At 47.8% G+C, this 16,224-nt stretch overlaps 1 protein-coding gene across 4 annotated transcripts in view; it reads left to right on the top strand.

Annotated features, from left to right (window-relative positions):
- The window catches only part of SGMS1 (sphingomyelin synthase 1), a 231,329-nt gene that overhangs the window by 163,707 nt on the left and 51,398 nt on the right, over positions 1–16,224 (top strand). The window contains exon 1 of one of the 4 annotated variants that reach the window (XM_029931709.1): positions 7,992–8,092. The exons of the other annotated variants lie outside the window; for them this stretch is intronic. The gene's annotated coding sequence lies outside the window, so the exon portion shown is untranslated. Of the gene's footprint in view, positions 1–7,991; positions 8,093–16,224 lie in introns of those variants that run through there. 4 annotated transcript variants of the gene reach the window in all.

Here is a 16,224-nt window from a genome sequence, read left to right on the forward strand (position 1 = left end):
TCCAAAGGATAAACATGCTGAGCAGTTTGGTATTTATCTGCCCCCGGACACTTGCAACCACATGCACGTACACAGATCACCCGCACGTGCCTTACGGGTCCCAGCTGGTGCACCGTCATTCATGCGTTCCTGTGTGCACAGTCTAACACATTTTTAAGTGGCCCATTTAGCACAGACTGCAGTGCAATCAGAGGGTGACTGCCATTTCCTTCAGTGACAGACATTTCAGTTATCCCGCTTTCCCTACATCACTTGCGATAGCCGCATACATTGTACTGTGTGAAGGTACTGTGATGTAGCTAGTCTTCACTTTTGAAATGTGGGCTAGTAGAAGGTGCTGGGATGAACATTCTCAAAACTGAGGATTTTTGTATGTCCTTGTACGTCCTTAGTTGCTTTCCGGTCTTAATCAAAATGCTAAGTCCGGGGGCACCTGGTAGCTCAGTTGGTTAAGCGTCTAAACTCTTGGTTTCGGCTCAGGTCATGGTCTCACGGTTCGTGAGTTCGAGCCGCACACTGGGCTCTGCGCTGACAGCGCAGCAGAGCCTGCCTGGTGTTCTCTTTCTCTTTGCTCCTCTGCTCCTTAGCCCCCCACCCCTGTCCCAAATTGTGCTCTTTCTCATCTCAAAATAAATAAATAAACACTGAAGAAATGTTGAGTCCAAATGATTACCCTGTCACTTAAATACTTCACTGAGAAGTACCCTACATACCACAGAATTCACCTCTTTTTAGGGCATGTTCAGAGAATTTTAGTAAACTTGCGGAGTCCTGCTGCCAGCACCATGCCTGCCTGGAGAGCACCCCCTGCCCTTAACAGGGTCGCCCTGCTCTGTCCACAGCCCTGGGCCACACCCATCCACTTTCTGTCTCTACATTTCATGTGGCCCGACATGTTTAAGAACCTGATATCCATGAGTGAGTTTCTCTTCTTATTCTTCTGAATAACTTGGCTCCCATAAAACTCCTGGCTAGAAGGATTCATGATATGAAGGCTCAGTACAGTCTTGAATAATAATAGTGTATGTCACCGTAAAGGGGATGTATCTCTGTGGATTGGAAGGGGAGAAAAAGGAGTGTGTGTGTGTGGGTGTGTGTTTGTGTGTGTGTGCGTGTGTGAGAGAGAGATTGTGTGCTGGCTTCACAGAAGACGCACTACAAAAACGTAGCAGAAACCTACCGGAACCTCCCCTTTGAGGATGGGTCCAGGCACGGAGAGGGAGGCTGCACATCACTTAACGGAGACGTGCAGCTGACCTGGGCTGCACAGTGTTGTGGTGTCCGCATAACTAAACACGCAGAAGCTAACGTTATGATTTGCTAGCTTTTATTCACCATTTTGACCCAGAGGCTGATCATCAAAAGCCTTTAGGACAATTCCATTTCAGTATCTAATATTTCAATATTTGGTCATTAATTCAAGAATTTTAGACGTGTGCTCCTCCGTTCACATGGAGGGCTGTGACGAATCTGATTGTCTTCTAAGATCTGCATCAGGGTTCCCATTCAAACTGCATATGTACTTATTTTTAATTGTCATTCTAAGTGAATCAGGACTATTTTCCAATGACTGCTGTTTTTGTCTTTTTCAAGAAGCGCGGGGAGAGTAGAAACATGCCCCCCTGCTCAAGGAGAATTGGGGCAGTGCGCAGCTGGCGGCGCTGTGCAGTGTTTGCCAGCGCATCCGTGCACAGAGTCGAGCGTGGACTGGCTCCTAGGTATGGCCTTTGGAAGGGCATCTTGTCGGCACAAGGTTTGCCCAAGTCAGGGCCGAAGGGGGGGTGAAAGGAGTTAGGGTCACAGTTCCCAGATGCCCCCCGCACCTCGAGGCGGGCTCTGTCACCACTGCCCCTCCTGGGAGCCATACCTCCTTTGCTTTCAGTGGCCTCTTTGTGAATCAGTAATTGAACCTGAGGAGGAGGAAAACCTTTTCTTTAAAGGAAATAGCAGGTTTATCTTGACTACCTCTGGAACCTGAGTGGTTGCTTCAGTATCAGGCATTGGGTTGTATGTCTGGGGCACATGGGAGAGGCGGCTTCCCCAGGTGTGCTGTCTGCAAGGCAGCTGCTGGAGCTGGTGCTCATCCGGGAAAGAGGCGGGGGACGTAGACCACTACATAAACACAGTATTCTTCTGAACTCCTAAACATTGGTTTTTCTCTCTCGTGGAAGGGGATGGAGCCGGGATTGGAGGTGTGTGTGTGGCTGGTGTGTCGTTTAGCATCCCCTTTCTGCTTTCTGTTTTCATGGGAGAACTAGACCAGGCCAGACTCACTTAGTCTTCCCGCACCCTCCAGTATCTTCATCCTTCCCACAGGTGTGTGTGATTCAAGATTCGAGATCCTTCTCTCCAGCTGAGGAGTGACAGTATAAACAGACACTGGCCCACATCCTGCCTGGACCTGTACATTCATTTGAATAAATTTAATAACATAAGTGAGGCTATTAACGCTTACATTTTGGAAGCCCCATAATTTATGAGCTCCCAAAGCATGGAGAAATATCTCACAAGTGATGTTACTTCGCTCTTTAGAGCTTTCTCCATAATGGAGTCTCTGAGCTGTGGCTTTTGGAGAGTCACCGAGGTGTGGGGACCCAGCTATTTTTAAGAGAATCCTTGAGTTCTTAAATTGAGGAGAGAAAGATACAAAAAAATAAAAATAAATAATGCCATTTTGGGTACAGCTTGAGTATAAAAAGGTAGATGACTAAAGACAGCCATGAGCACCTGTTACGTGCCTGGATGGTACCTGGCACTTTCCAACTCTTGGTCTCACTTAATCCCATGAAGTGGGTGGTGTTAGGCTGACATTTTATATACACGGAAACTGGCTTGGAAAGGCTGTTAGCCTTCCTACAGTCACAGAGTTTAAACCTACTTCTTTCTACTTTGTAACTCATTTGCCATGGGACTAATGTGTTCCTTGCAGTATCTGTTCCAACAGAACTCCCCTTCCACAGTCCTGGAGTTGTCTTTTACTTCCTCTTGTGTCCTCTTGAGCAGCTGGTCTGTACAGATAGGTGAACGTAGATGGATCTTCTGAAACACAGCCTCCTAGGCAAGAGAGATGCGTACTTTATAGTGTGAGTTGATCTTTGCCTTGTTTTTCTCAACTCTGAGCATACTTTCATGAGCTAATGGGGGTTGTAAATGCAAAGAATATAGAAGGGCCAGTGGTTAACCTTGGTCACCAGATGGGGGACACTGGGGCCCCAGCTCCTTGGGGCTTGGGGATGTGAGACTCCAGAGGACGCGGCCATTGAAAGGGGGCTGAGATTTCATCAGGGCAAACTGTCCACCTTTGATTTTTGTTTAACTTCTTTATCAAGGAAAGAGGAAAATACAGTGGGAGGGTCTAGACCTTGGTTTAGTTCCCTCGTGTCTTGTTGAGTATGGATAGTTGCAGGATTCCTCAGTTACGAGTGGAAATAATGGAAAAAAAAAAAAGATATGATCGCCATCAACATTTTATTAAACTTAGAGATATCAGTGTTCCGAACGGGCTAGCCTTTCCTGTGGTATCAGGACGGTTTCTCTGAACGGGGCGGGGGCCTCTGACTGGTGCCCCACGGACCACACTCCAGCACACCACCATCTTCATTTCTTCAGAGCAGTGTCAGAACAGCAAACCATCCGAGGCAGTCTAGTACTGACCCCATCTTTTTCCCCCTTTTCCCACAGAATATTAACGTGGTTGCAAAACACACCCAATTTTCCAACAGTCCCTTTCAGCAAATTTTTGGTTTGTTATTTCTCTCTAAAGCATTCCACTTCTTTTTTATAGAAACAACAGCTCGCTTTGTTTTCAGACCCAGATTCATTTATTACTTAATATTTAATGAGATTATGACACAACAGTAACCAGCACAACCTGCGTGAACAGGTGTGGAGGCAGAGTCAGGCTGGTAGGTAATACCGCCGCTCTCCGGAGCCGGGAGGGGAGGTTAATTCGGGTCCCAAGCGTGGCTCCACCCTCTACCTGCTCCTTAGTGGTTGAAGGGACCATCGATGACAGGTACCCCAGGGACGACCTCAGCAACTTGCTCACCTCGATTTTTACCATGAATCACATCTTGAATTGCCACGGTACCAAGCGTGGCTGTATCTCGTGGAGGTGTTAACTTAGAAGGTGCCCAGGAGCCAGTGGCTGTGGCTGAAGAGAGCAGGGCTCGGTACCTCTGGATGTGTCTGTATTAGTGGAAGAAGCAGCATCATCCGGTGGGAACTGACACTCCTCCTGGTTTGTAAAAGCTCAGTCCCTGCAGATGACAGCATGGTCGTGCATTGGGTATTAGTTCATAAAGTATAATTCGTTACTGCAGTGTTGTGTTAATGTGGTTCATGACTTCCTTTAAGATGCAGTCATTAAGTTATTTTCATTCTTCGGCTAGACAGAAAAGATTCATACCCGTTATTACTTGCTAATCTCTTTGGTGTTGAATGAGAAGCAAAAGTGTAGAAGAAAACCACTAACAGCTTGAATGTTGGAGTCAAACCTGTTTGCTTTTCTGCCCTTGAAATAAGTTAGACACAGCTTAAACAAAATGCATAGGCAGCTATTTAAAAAAAAAAAAAACGGACGTGTTTTGCTGTTGTGTGTTTATTTCACGTGATACCTGATTCACTTTGATGTCCATTTCCTACTGTGTGGCCCCAGAGTTTGTACAGACCCAGTTAGAGATCACACCTTCCATGAAAACCCGCCATTTGAAAGTTACGAGTAACTGAATGACAGCAGGACACATTCTGGCCTGTCATGTATCGTAAAACATGGTGCACAACGTAGCTGAGGGTCAGGCAGACACCAGCCCTGTGCTGTGTGTCCGTGCTGCCGTCCACGAGTCTCCTCTCTTGAAGGAGGAATTTGTATGGTTAGTGGCAGTCGTCATGTTCATGATTCACAAGACAGGCAATCGGACCCTTTAGGTCCCAGCACTGAGTCTCCAGGTTCAGCCCAGCTTAGATTTGGCTCAGGGGTTCCGGTGGTCAGAGCACAGCGGGGAACACGCCAATGTTCTCATCATCTGTAAGGTAGGAACTGGCCAGTTGTTAAGAAGACCAGGCTTCTTTGGAGAGCTCAGAGAGGGACGATAAGGCGCAGGGGACAGGAACGAACTTCCTGTCCAGCCTGCGGCATGGCTTACTTACCCAGCAGTTTTCCCACCCGATTTCCTAGCGTCCGAACAGAGATAGGATGTGTGACTCAGGTGGCAAAGGTCAGCATTCCAGGTGCTCAGATCCTCAGCCCCTGGCCCCGGGACGATGGCCTGAGCAGTGTTCTGGGGACACGTGAGGTCGAGGAACCCCCTTGGTTTGGGGGGTGGGCTTGCCTGCAGGGTCCCCTCACACTGTGCTCCCTGGCTGTGTCCTGGTTGATCGTCCTGAGAAAGAAACCTTCTGCCAGGAGAGGGTTCTCTTTCTTGCTGAGGGACGGCTGTCAGAAGAGGTCCCCAGTCTGTGCCGTCCCAGGTCATTGATCTCAGAACTCACTACCTTATCAGATGACGTTTCTGGAACAGTGTCTCATTGCTTCACCTGCCTCTCTGTCGGCTGTGGGGTTTCTCAGATACTCCCGACTCCCTTGTCTGCCTGTGGCACAAGAAAGGAAACTCGGGGCAGGAGGGAAGACGGGGCGCGTCTCCCGGTAAGCACCATGCGGTGGTTTTGGCTTCTTCTGGTTCCTCCCAGGCTGCTGGGAGGCGCTCTGGCCTATTAGCTCGTGTTCCTTTTGCCCTTCTTTTCTCTTCTGTCGTTGCCTACACCCGGTCTCTTTAGGCAGAGAAACTGGAGGCATGTCTTCATGCTCTGAGGAAAGAGCCGGTGGATGAAGGCCCCCCACACCCCCTGCCAGCAGGTGTCGGGTGGGTGACACCGGGGTGTGCGCTCAGGGTCCGGTCACACCTTGTTCAGGGAATGTGGGGCTTGTGGGTGGGTTATTAAAGATGTGCCGCTTTCTCCGTATATGTTAAGCCACCCTGTCATCCACCCTACAGGGACAGGTGCCACTGGGGGCAGTGGCTCCTGTAAAAGTTGATGGGCACGTGGCTTGCCAGAGAGGCCAGTGTGCCGAGCAGTGCCTCTCCACCTCGTGGCTGTTGCCATCAGCTGGCATGTGCTTCAGTTCCATCCCGCCACCCATACAACCTTGTAGATGGTTTGTTTCCCTTACTTCTTGTTTCTGGGTGCTTTATGTTCTTGGGTATGTCTGTGTATTAGTATTAGTTTTTAAAATTTTTTTAGTGTTGGTTTAATTTTGAGAGAGAGAGAGAGAGAGAGAAAGAGCGTGCTTGAGAGCATGGGTGGGGGAGGGGCAGAGAGAGAAGGAGACAGAACTGGAAGCAGGCTCCAGGCTCTGAGCTAGCTGTCAGCACAGAGCCTGACGCAGGGCTCGAACCCAGAAATGTGAGATCATGACCTGAGCTGAAGCCGGAGGCTTAACCGACTGAGCCATAGGTGCCCCTATAATAATTTTTAAGAACAGTTCTTAAGAACAGAAAATGACTGGTAAAATGAACTCTGTGTCCTTATCACTCAGGGTTAACAGCTGTCGGCTTTTCATGATTCTTTTTCTGGGGTTGGGGCGGGGATGGCGGGAAGGAGGACGGTTGGAGGGAGTTCGCAGGAGGGGGAGGCCAGAGAGGGCGGTATTTTAAAGCAAATCTCAGGCCTCGTACCATTTTACTCCAGGACTTTGTTCTCCTCTTTGTTGTTCAGCCCTGTACGTTCTGTGTGTTGGCTGTTCTTTTCTGGTTCCTGAATAACTCCTGGACTGTGCCCTGGTGATATTGTAAAGGCGTGCCCTCGTGGAAGCATTATCCTTTGCGCAGCCCTTGAAGGGCCGTCATCAGGGCCTCTGAGAGGGGGCAGCTGTGCTGGTGTGACGTTCACGGTCCAGGTAGTAGGAGAACCCGGAGGTCTGGCCGCAACCTCCCTACCTCGGGGGGGTCAGGTTGAAGGTTAGACCTGTGTGTTTGCAAGGAGTAGACCCAGATCTACGTCATAAAGATTTGTGTCTTAGACCAGTCTCAGATGGCAGAGGTCACCTTGAACACTAAGCCTCTCTAAGAGTGTGTAGCCTGGTCTTGTTTTATTTTTTAACTTCCTGGGCAGAGAGCTGTGGACACTACCGTTCAGTCCCTTATAGATCGATTTGCCATGCTTGGAGCCCTCTGTCACCCTCTTCGTGCCACACTTCCTGGTTTTGGAAAGTTCCCCTGTGGTGGTGTTTGCCGTGCTGAGCTGAGCGAGGACAGGTGTTGAACTCCACCCAGGGAAGTGCAAAGAGAAGTGAAGGCGTGGCCATGACGTGACTTCAGTTCTCGTGTCCCCCAGCCCGGAAGCCCCTCTGTTTCGAATGGTGCTGAGCTGCTCTGCTGCCTGTTGTGAAACAGGAGTGTACCATCACTTGAGCGTGGCTGTGTCACATGTTTGGGACATTTGCAGCGCCCCAGACAAGATCCTGCGGCTGCTTGGGGAAGACTGCGCCCCCTTTGACGTGTTGGTCGGTGGCAGGGCTGGGGCCACGAGAACATCCCCTTCTGGAGCTGAGTCCTGACATCTCTGCATCTCCCCCATGACCTTGCTGGCCGCCATGACCTCTCCAGTGCCAGACCAAACCCTGACCATGACCTCTGCCCGTGTACCTCTGTGCTTAGGTCACTTTAGGGACAGTGGAGTTCATCTGAGCTTAAGATGTCTGAAATTTCCCCTAGGAACTAGAGGTCTTGGATCCAGTGGAGAAGTCGTCTGCACATTCCTACCCCTCAGAAGGACGTGGTGCAAACATCAGATTTCCCAGTTCCTTTTAAAACGTCTAGACAGTAACCTTCTATTGGCTCAGATTCCCTGTGGGAGTAAAGTGATTCTTCACAGAGTTTGTGCTTTATTTGGGTAATTTTTATAGTTGCAATCTCAAAATGTGTATTTTGTTTCTTGCAAAGATACTTGCTTTTGTTTCATCCATTAAAGCTGGCCTCCGGCGGAACTGTCTTTCCTGCTGCATAAAGCACGTTTGATCCACTTGATGGAGGGGCATCACACCTATTTAAAGAACCAGTCAGTCGAGTAAGAAGTGAACCCCATTACTCTGCAGGTATTTTAACACTTGTTTCTGTTCAAGGAGTTCTTTATAGAAAATAGGTAATCTAATTTTTTAATATGAAGTTCCTTTGAAATAACTAAGGGAAAGCTGGATAAGTAAGGAGGATCATGTATTGTGGAATATGTTGGACTATAGGCAGTGCTATTTCAAAAAAAATTCTTAATGTTTATTTATTTTTGAGAGAGACAGAGTGTGAACAGGGGATGCACAGAAAGAGAGGGAGACACAGAATCGGAAGCAGGCTCCAGGCTCTGAGCTGTCAGCGCACAGCCCGACACCGGGCTCAAACCCACGAACCTTGAGACAGTGACGTGATCCAAAGTCGGATACTTAACCGACCGAGTCACCCAGGAGCCTGTAGGCAGAGCTATTTCAAACACTAAATTAGTCAAAGTGGTTGGTTATTGGACCAAATGTTATCAAACCAAGGTTCTGGTTTTAACAAATAAAACACAGACCTGTAATTAGTACATTAACCAATATGCAAATAGTACAGCCAGATAATTAGGGCAGTGCTTAGAAGCAGTTTCGTTTGCAAAACAAAAAGCTTCCTGCAAAGACTAATGAGATACAGGGCTTGTTAGAGAATTTGTGTTTTGTGGGCACAGCTAGGCGAGGTTTGCCATGCGTGGTGAAGGTCCTACCCGAGCCCCTACTGCACCCAGCCAAGGCTCCAGGGGGCTTCTGTGGGGGCGGGGGTGGCCGGGACACACAGGGAGCCTGTCAGCAGGTCTTGTGCCCCTGCCGCAGAATCGCCCATGACCTGGTCTCAGCTCCGCCAAGCGCTGCCGCGTGACCTTGGGTAAAATAAAACACTTTGACGACTGCAGTTTGTGAACATGAAAGATTTGATTTGAATGTGATTTTCAAATTCAGGTGTTTGAATTCCCCCCAGATAGGAGGTAGTAGGTCAAGATGTGTGAAGGAATGTGGTAAACACATTATTTCTTGAAGATCCAGGCAGAGATGATGGCTTTTGTGTGAAGTTAGCCATGACCAGAGTGTAGGGCCAAAACCCAGCATGTGCATGTGATTTGAAGGTAAACTGTAAGCATCAGTTACTGCCCCTCCTACGGTGGAGGCCCGCCGGCCTGCACGTGGGTGCTGGGCTGGCTGTGTTCGGGCTGTGCGCTCCCTCTGCCCACGGGAGTGCTGGCCGGTGCCCTTGCCCACTGCTGGGTGACACCCGAACCCTTTCCCCGTCGCCTATACCCGTCCTCCATCAGAACCCGAGCCAGACATCCAGGGCTTCTCTTGGTCTTGCGGTAATTGTGTTTGTAGGTTAACACAGCGTGTGCCATGTGACCCGCTAATTCCTAGACCCCTCTGTGTCGTTCATTCTGTCATCTTGTCGTCTGAGTGCCTGGGTACCAAGTAAATTCTCTGCTGCAGTGTTTACCTCCAGTGACCAGCATTTTGAGTAGATGGTACCTACCTGCGGCTCCACGGTCACATGGTGAGTGAGGTCACACCAGGGCTGGTGTGGTCCTCATCCTCGGTGCCCAGGTCCACTGCCTGGGCTCAGCCTGCATGGACAGCTTCGAAGCCCGCAAGCAGTGTTTTGTGTGTGCATATAGAACATATGTATGTGTCCCCTCCCCTGTCCTTTACACAGATGGTGGGATATACTACGTATAAACTTCTCTTGCTTTTGTCATGTAACTGTTAATTTGCATTGTCTTAGGGTCTGAAGGATGCTCCTCCGACCCTAAGCTCCGGCTGTGTGAAGGATGGGGCCAGGAGCCCTGGCCAGGATGCCCGCCTGTCTCCATTGTACTTTTTTTTTTTAATCATTTATTGCCAAGTTGGTTTCCATATAACACCCAGTGCTCTTCTCCACAAGTGCCCCTCTCCTCCATTGCACTTCTGTTGTATGTCTCTTACAAGGAGAGTGTGTTGCGCCTGGAGAAACCCGAAGGAGGTCGCATAAGGTAAAGAAGTTCAAACAAACCCCGGTAAATCAGGCCTGGGGTCTTCTCGGAGCTCTTTAGGACCAAGGGGTCTGGGGGCTGCTGGCGGGAGCTGGGAGGGACCTTTTGACCTGGGGGAGGGGCTCTCTGAAAGAACCCAGCCCTCTCTGCACGCCTTTGCCTAAGTGATAGAAGGAGATGGAGCCGCATGGGACCCCCTGGTCAGTGGGTCCCCTGGTGTGACCCCACGCGTGCTCAGGAACCGTCAGGAGCAGGAGGCACCCTGGAGAGGCACTCGGGCAGGGAGGAGGTCTGCGCGGAGCTGAGGGTCTGCGGGGAAGCTGCGCCTGACTCCTAGCTGGGGCCAAGGGCAGGGCCGGTGGGCCTGCTGACCTGGGCATAGCACAGGAGGCGGCTGGGCCTGTGTTCGCAGCCCCTTGTCGGGCACCCGACGTGACAGTGTGCTCCTGAGGTGGCAGGGACAGAGGGAGAACTTGTCAATGAGATCAAAGCTTGTGGTCACCGTACACCTCAGTTTAAGGAACTGAAAACACATTCTGGAATCTTCTGTAAGCATTACTCCATGGTTTGGTGGGAGGGGGAGTGATGACATCTTCACGTGGAGGCTCGTGGCCCTGGGTGGTAGGGCGCCAGGATTTGGAGCCAGCTGTTGTTGGAACCCCACTCTGCAGTCAGACCTTGAGCGACCCCCTCCCTTCTGGGGCCTCCATCTTCTCCTGTCCACAAGGGTTCTTCCTCCTTTTCGTAGGATCACTTTGCTGTCAGTGATGTGTCTGTAACAGGCTTCGGTTCTAGTAAACTCTGAGTCGTGTTGGCTGTTCTCATCTCCCTCCCTGAGAAGAGGTGGGACTGGAAGTGAGAGAGCAAGCAACAGACCCTCCCTCTCACACGCGGAGCAGAAGTACTAGGACTCTGGATTATTTACATTTATTTGGAGAGAGCACACAAACAAGGCCGAGAGAGAGGGAGCGAGGATCCCAAGCAGACTCCATGCTGTCAGCACACGGAGCAGAAGTACTAAGACTCTGGATTATTTACATTTATTTGGAGAGAGCACACAAACAAGGCCGAGAGAGAGGGAGAGAGGATCCCAAGCAGACTCCATGCTGTCAGCATGGAGCCCGATATGGGGCTCCATCCCATGAACCATGTGAGAATGACCTGAGCTGAAACCAAGAGTCGCATAACCAACTGAGCCACTCAGGCACCCTAAGACCTTGGATTCTTTTATTTTTAAACTTACATCCAAGTTAGTTAACATATAGTGTAATAATGATTTCAGGAATAGAATCTAGTGATTCATCATTTACGTACAGTGCTTATCCCAGCAAGTGCCCTCCTTAGTGCCCATCACCCATATGCCCCCCCACACCTAAAACCCCTCCAGCAACTCTCAGTTCTCTATATTTAAGAGTCTCTTATGTTTTGTCTTCCTTGTTTTTATATTCCTTCTGCTTCCCTTCCTTTATGTTCATCTATTTTGTATATAAATTCCACATATGAGTGAAGTCATATATTTCTTTCTCTAATTTAATTTCACTTAGCATAATACCCTCTAGTTCCATCCCATTGTTGCATATGACAAGATTTCATTCTTTTTGGTTTCTGAGTAATACTCCATTTCGTGTGTGTGTGTGTGTCTACCACATCTTCTTTATCCATTCATTAGTCGATGGACATTTGGGCTATTTCCATACTTTGGCTATTTTTGATACTGCTGCTATAAACATTGGGGTGCTTGTGCCCCTTTGAAATAGCGTTTCTGTGCAATTGCTGGGTTGTAGGGTAGTTCTATTTTTAATTTTTTGAGGAATCTCCATACTGTTTTCCAGAGTGACTGCACCAGTTTGCGTTCCCACCAGCAGTGCAAAGGGATTCTTCTTTCTCTATGTCTTTGCCAACATCTATTGTTGCTTGAGTGTTAGCCATTCTTACAGGTGTGAGCTGGTATCTCATTGTGGTTTTGTTTTGTGTTTCCCTGATGATGAGTGATGTTGAGCATATTTTCATGTATCTTATTAGCCATTTGGCCATTTTCTTTGGAGAAGTATCTCTTCATGTCTTTTGCCCTTTTCTTCACTGGATTCTGTTTTTGGGGTGTTAAATTTGATAAGTTCTTTATAGATACTATCCCTTTACCAATATATCATTTGCAAATATCTTCTCTCATTCAGTCAGTTGCTTTTTAATTTTGTTTATTGTTTCCTTCACTGGGCAGAAGGTTTTTATCTTGATGAGGTCCCAATAGTTCATTTTTGCTTTTGTTTCCCTTGCCTACAGAGATGTGTTGAGTTAGAAGTTGCTGCAGCTGAGGTCAGAGAAGTGGTCCTCTGTTTTCTTCTCTAGGATGTTGATTCTTTCCTGTCTTATGTTGAAGTCTTTCATCCATTTTGAGTTTATTTGCATGTATGGTGTAAGAAGGTTGTCTAGGTTTATTCTTCTGCAGGTTGTTTCCAGGTTTCCCAATACTATTCGCTGAAGAGACTTTTCTTCCCCATTAAATATTCTTTCCTGCTTTGTCAGAGTTGGCCATACATTTATGGGTCCATTTATGGGTTTTCTATTCCATTCCATTGATCTCTGTGTCTGTTTTTGTGCCAGTACCATACTGTCTTGATGACTACAGCTTTGTAATAGAGCTTGAAGTCCGGGTTTGTGAAGCCTCCAGCTTTAGTTGTCTTTTTCAGGATTACTTTGGCTACTCGGGGTCTTTTCTGGTCCCATACAAATTTTAGGATTGTTTCTTTTAGCTCTGTGAAGAATGCTGGTATTATTCTGCTAGGGATTGCATTAAATATGAGGATTGCTTTGCATAGTATTGACATTTTAACAATATTTATTTTTCTAATCCATGAGCATGGAATGTTTTTCCATTTTTTTTGTGTGTGTTGTCATCAATTTCTTTCATGAGCTTTCTATAGTTTTCAGTGTATAGATTTTTCACCTCTTTGGTTAGGTTTATTCCTTGGTATTGTATGGTTTTTGGCACCATTGTAAATGAGATCGATTCCTTGATTTCACGTTCTTCTGCTTCATTTTTGGTGTGTAGAAATGCAACCATTATTTGTACATTGATTTTATATTGTGTGACTTTGCTGAATTCCTGGATCTGTTCTAGCAGTTTTTTGGTGGAATCTTCTGGATTTCCCATACAGAGTATCATGTCATCTGTGAAGAGTGGAAGTTTGACTTCCTCCTTGCTGATTTGGATGTCTGATTGCTGAGGCTAGGACTTCCAATACTATGTGGAATAACCGTGGTGAGTGTGGACCTCCCTGTCCACTTCCTGACCTTAGGAGAAAGCTCTCTGTTTTTCTCCACTGAGGATGATATTAGTGGTGGGTTTTTTGTATCTGACCTTTATGATCTTGAGGTATGATCCTTCTGTCCCTACTTTCTGGAAGGTTTTTATCAAGAAAGGATGCTGTATTTTTTCAAGTGCTTTATCTGCATCTTTTGAAAGGATTGTGTGGGTAAGGCCTTGGATTCTTGATCCTGCTCAGTTCTCAGCATTAGCTGCCCTCTGAACATTCAGTGCTTTTCAAAGTCATTTATAGGTCACTGGGGTCCCCGATACTTGTGCTGGCCTGGCAGCGTGGCATCAGTCTCTGTCAGACCAGTTTGTACAGAGAGCACGTGTATTTGCTCTGATACTTGGGCATTTCACAGGAGTGTCTCCTGCCATGGGGATGACAGCTGACAGGGGTGGGATATTACCTGGGGGGTGAGGACGCACGCACAGGGACTGACTGGTCTCTCAAGTCAGGGCCTCTCATGATCCTGGACTCCTCCAGCCAAGCCACTTTCTCCCATCCAAGGGTGAGCTCGGTAAGAGGGGGTGCTGCTGGCCCCAGCCACCCCACCTCTCACCTTTCCAACTCCCACTGTGGCCCAGAGCACCTTTCTTCTCGGCTCTCTTATCTTAATTCCCAGTGCTTATTTTGCAGAAAAACAGTAGCTTCCTGAAACAGTAATAATAGTGAGCGCTTCACATAAGTTTTCTCATTTCCTCCTCTCAACAGCTGTATAGTAATGGCCCCTGACAACGTCACAGGTAGTTTCATCTTGTCGTTCAGACAAAGAGGGCGGGGAAGTTAAAAACCTTGCCCTTGGTCACGTGGCAGGGATGGGGGGGCAGGGGCATTAGAATGCATACCCGTCCACCTGATTCCGCACTGTGTGCTCTTCACCTGGCCTTCGCCCTAGCCATGACTTTCATCTGTGGAGGACCCACTGTGTGCCAGAGCCATTGCTTGTGACAACTCCCTGAGGTCCCCAGCTTTGGTAAGGGTCTGCGTTCGCATCACCAGTAATTAGACATGGGACATTGTCTGCCCCGTCATACGATGCTCTGGCTAGGACCCGAGGTATTCTTGCCAGAATGCACAACCTTGGTCTAGAGAACATCGGAGAAACCCAGACTGAGAGACACTCCACAGAAGAACTACTGTCCTTCAGCAATGTCAAGGCCACGAAGCCCACGAGAGATTGAGGACAGCCACACCCATTGGGGAGACTACGGAGATGGGATGACTACATGGTGGTGGGAACAGAGAGAACATTGAAGGGACTATGACTAGTGAGAGTCATGGAAGATCTGTCTCTTGGTTGATAACCGGACGATGTTAGTCTCCTGGTTCTGGTAACTGCACTGCAGTTTCCTTTTTTTTTTATAGTTTATTGTCAAGTTCGTTTCCATATAACACCCAGTGCTCATCCCAACAAGTGCTCTCCTTCATACACATACTGTGTGTGTGTGTGTGTGTGTGTGTGTGTGTGTGAGAGAGAGAGAGAGAGAGAAAGAGAGGCAGTGCTCAGAAAATTTTGTATTTAAGGCAATTTAAAAAAAACCACTGAAGCAATCCAAGTCAAAGTTACGTAGATGGTTACCAAGGGAAATGGAAACTATTCATTATAAAGCTGTGTGATTGTTTTCAAATAATTTCTACATTCTGCATCTCCAAACTGCAAATACCGCGTTTCTCCCTTTTCCTGTGCCCTCTCAAGCTTTCCTTGATAAATACGGGCGACACAGTTACGCCAGTAAAGCTGATACTGTTTAATTCAAGAGATACAAGGAGAGGAAGGGCGCTTGGGGGGCTCAGCCCGTTGAGCGTCTGACTCTTGGTTTCAGCTCAGGTCATATCTCACAGTCCGTGGCCTCGAGCCCTGTGCGGGGCTCTGCAGTGACCGTGGGAGCCTGCTTGGGATTCTCTTTCCCTCTCTCTCTGCCCCTCCCTGCTTTGTTTTGCTTTATTAAAAGATTGATAGTTTGAAAATACATGTTTTGAAATTAAAAAAGAGAATTGTTTCACATCTTCAATCCAAAGATGAAAACATACATTTGAAAGAAAATCCTGGATAACTTTTTTAAGTTTATTTTTGAGAGAGAGAGAGCCAGAGAGAGCTTGAACGTGAGTCGAGGAGAGGCGGGAGGCGGCGGGGGGGACCTCAAGCAGGCTCTGTGCTGGCAGCACAGAGCCCGATGTGGGGCTTAAACTCAGAAACCCTGAGATCATGACCTGAGCCACTCAGGTGCCCTGATCCTGGATGAATTTTTAAAATCCTAATAAAATACAGTTGCAATAGAAGTGTTTTTAAGCTTTAAAAGAAAAGGATCATTTGCTTTGTTCATCTCAAATAATTAAATAAGTTCTGGATCATTCCTTGATGTAATAATAGGATTAAAATCATAGTACAGGGATCTAACCTGAAATCACTTTCTCAGCCTCCATGGTCTCCCCTGTAAAGTAGGAGTACAATAAGCTTACCCAAAATATTTGCTGGAGAATTAGATAATTTTATGGCTTATAAAGTACCTGCAAATAAAAGATGTAAGCATCCATTTTTCTTTTTTGAAAAAAAGCTCTTCCTTCCTTCTGAGAACCCATTATACTCAGAGTGTAACTCCTGCGGAAATCACCTGCTTCTAAAGACTTTGACCTTGGCTGCGTTGATTTCCACGTGTTAGGTGTTTCACAGAAGTGTAGAGGACAAGTTGCCACTTGCCGATGCCACATCAGTCGGCGTGCTGTGGTGCCGTTTTCCATAGCATGTGATCCCGTGTCCCTGTGATAGAGCCGGCAGGCCACCGGGTGAAGCCCAGTGACAGGCCCAGGGGGTTTTGGGAGACCAGAACCATTTCAGTGGCAGGTTTTAAGAGGAGCTGTGAGTGAGATGTGTTTGCTGAGC

This window comes from Suricata suricatta, chromosome 2, assembly GCF_006229205.1.
Source record: "Suricata suricatta isolate VVHF042 chromosome 2, meerkat_22Aug2017_6uvM2_HiC, whole genome shotgun sequence".
Taxonomy (NCBI): Eukaryota; Metazoa; Chordata; class Mammalia; order Carnivora; family Herpestidae; genus Suricata; species Suricata suricatta.